This window comes from Mus caroli, unplaced genomic scaffold, assembly GCF_978045245.1.
Source record: "Mus caroli unplaced genomic scaffold, Mus_caroli_1 scaffold_7, whole genome shotgun sequence".
Classification (NCBI taxonomy): Eukaryota; Metazoa; Chordata; class Mammalia; order Rodentia; family Muridae; genus Mus; species Mus caroli.
The window spans coordinates 53,418,939-53,422,233 of NW_028227262.1; the positions used below are offsets into that span (position 1 = coordinate 53,418,939).

At 43.1% G+C, this 3,295-nt stretch overlaps 1 pseudogene; it reads right to left on the bottom strand.

Annotated features, from left to right (window-relative positions):
• Positions 1 to 343: 343 nt before the first annotated feature.
• LOC110295722 (elongation factor 1-gamma-like) lies at positions 344 to 2,805 on the bottom strand (annotated as a pseudogene).
• Positions 2,806 to 3,295: the final 490 nt, after the last annotated feature.

The window sequence follows — 3,295 nt, forward strand, 5'->3', positions numbered from 1 at the left end:
TAAATGTGGATATATATCCATATGTGTAATACATATAAGTATAAGGAGTTGATGTTTGTTTATGTTCAGGTCCTGGTAGACACAGGCACCAAGACAAGAATAGACTTATGTATTAGTTACTTCTCTGTTGCTATGATAAAATACCATGATCAAAACAAATTAATGAAGAAAGACTTTATTTTGGTTTATACTTTCAGGAGATGAGAATTTATCAGGAGACATGGCAGGAAACACAGGCACGGTGGCAGGATCAAGAACCTGAGAGACCACATCTTTAACACAAGCAAGAAACAGAGGGAGAGAAGTGAAAGACAAGAATATGTGCTACTGCAGTTATTTTTTCAGTGTTCAGTTTCCTTTAACGAACCCCCATTTCCCTTAAAGGGTAGGTGCAGGCAGCTAGGCAAGACATGTTCACGTGAAGATCCTGCCTTGAGTGACGGCTTTGCCCACGTGCTGGAAGGCCCCCTCCCAGGAAGAATACTGTCGAACCAGGGTCTGTGTCTCCTTGCTACCAGGATCCAGTTTCTATCACGTCTACGACTCATAGTCCACCTGCTAATCTGGACTCAGTGGAAAGGCAAGCTCTTGGCCTCGGAAGACCCAAACGCCAAAAATGGAGCTGCTGTTGTTGGTTCCAAAGAGGATAACGCTAGCAAAGACATTCTTCAGTTTGTCCAATCGCTGAAACAAACCAGTGATGAGGTTGCAACTCATGTAGGACTGGGTGAGCTCTTTGGGGAAGCGGCACTCAGCATACCACAGGCACCAGCCATCTTTATCAAAGTGCTCCCAAAAGTATGGCAATGCTGCAGAGAGGGTATCCTCATTGAAGTCCTTACGCTTAAACTCATCCAACACAAAGCTACTCTTGGGCAGGTGAGTGAAAGAGGCCTTGGCCTTGGGCTCAGCATCCAATGCCTGCTGACACTCATCCATCTCTTTCACAGGAGCTGGGCAGCTGCCTCTTTTCCTCTTTCTGCTCAGCCTGGGGCTTCTGTTTCTTTTCTCGTGAACCCTTTTCTTTCCTTGGGGTATCCTTCCTAGGCTGGCTCTCTACAAACTTCTTAGCATCAAATTGGGCCATTTTCTCACACAGCTTCACCTCCCCCAAGATGGCCCTGAACTAGGGCTGGTTAATGCAGATAAGGAACCATGGGTTGGTATTGAGGGAGGCCTGGTGAAAAGAAGGGTGCAGACAACTGTGATATCAGCCAGTGTCACTTGCTCACCCACCAGAAAAGTCTGTATCTTCAAGTGAGTGTCAGCAGCCTCAGGATTCGCTTCACTGTTGTGGTAAATTTCTAACACAAATATGCCCTGGCAATGAAAACAAAACTTGGTTAATATGATTGCATGCTGTGTGCCTAGATTGGGCACATCTACCGCTACTCTACCATCTTCTACATCTATGAGACCCCTTAGAACTTGGGGTTTCTCCAGGCCATGTGCTTCTGCTCCACTTTTCTTCTTCTTCCTTCTCCTCTGTGCCCTCTCCCTCTTCCATTTTCTCCTTCTTCTCTCTCCCACCTTCTGCTCCATGTTCCCTTTCATCTGCCCAATCATCAGCTCTCCTTTATTTTACAAATTAAGGTGGGAAGCAGGTTTACAGGAAATCACCTGAGTCCTGGCTCATTCCTTGTTCAAAGCCCCTCACAGGAGAATAGAATTAACATCAAATATAATTAGCACCCAGGGCTATCCCCCTTTCTGTCCAATTAAAAGACTGTTTTATCTCAGATATAATTGAACATAATTATTTTGTAATTTATAAAGTACAAGAGCTAACACCCAATCCATCATCTTTGTTAAATAGAACCTCTGTCATCTATCCTTACTTAATGGCTATGTCTTGGCTTTAGATTGCCATCTGAAAACCATCCTCTCAAATATTTTCCTCTCAAAGTAAAAAGCCTGGGTTAGCTAGGAGACTATATAGGTTTTTAAATCCCATTAGAAATCCAAGAATGACTGATATTAACTGAAAATATATAGGAAGCCTAACACACCTTCCAAAACTTAACTAATTTATAGAGACCACTGATCACTTGGACAGTCCCTTACTTCAACATGTTGGAGCATCGGTCTTCAGCCTACTGGCCAGGGTCATCCGACAGACTTAGAGAAACAGGAATATTAAGGACTAGCCTACTCTGTCTCAGCAGAACCAAGCTGTCCTAACCTGTAATTGTGTCCTTTCTTTGGACAGTATTATGTCTGTAGATGAAATGAGGTAAATCTTGCCTAGTGACTGTTTTGCCATAACTGGAGTAACGCAAAGATGTTCAGTTTCTTCTTTTAATCCAAAACAGGTAAAGCTGTCAGGAGCAGACTAGTCTCAACAACAAGTGAATAAATAATCATTAAATGTCACATTCTGTGCACTTCTGATGTTTTTGAAAACAAACTATCTATAAGAAGTAATCTAGACTGTTATGTTAATTACTCAGGCATTTCTAATTAAAATAATTGAAAACACCCTAGCAATAAACTCAGCCATGAATTTCCTATTTGACCCTTAACTCACAGGTTTAAATATCTCAAATTTGTTTATAATAACATTATAATAGGAGATGGCACTGCTCTCAAACACACAGAATCCATCATCACCCTCAAATGCTGGAACCTTGCAAGCAGGAAATTTTCAGAGAAATTCAAGGGTGTGGTTGGTTTGGCCAAAGTGGAACTGGGGTGGTGCAGAGAGCACGTGGGCCTGAGCCCTGCTGTACTGAGCAAAGATGAGGGTCTTGAAGGCCCTCCAGTTTTCAGGGTCCCAGCTGCCATGGTGATTCCACAGAGAAAGGGGGTGGGGCGAAGTAAGCCCCAAGGACTCTACTTTTAAGAGTGATAATGGGTTCTCTATCCCAGCTGGCTCCTAAAAAATGACATGTAGATTACAAGATTTGTTTAATAGGTTTTATGGCACAGTAGCTGAGCAGTTATTAATCTATTCTGTTCCTCTAAGTTCATCTGTCTACCTCCCAGCCGAAATCCCTGAGATACTTGCATTTTGGTATTGGTCTGGCTCTCTCTGCTCCAAGTTTATTCCCACAGTGGCTCCTGGACCCATTCCTTGTGGCAAATTCTCCCTTTTCTCTCCTCCCCATCCCCTGGCTGGGATCAGAAGTCCAGCTCTATTTTCTCTTCTGCTCAGCCATTGGCTGATCAGCTTTTATTGACAAGTCAGAATGAATGGGGAGCAGTGTTTACAGAATATTCAGACAGGAGGTACTTAAAATAAGCATCACAGTGCCATGTCTGGGTTGTAATCAGATACAGACACAGAAAACTCAGC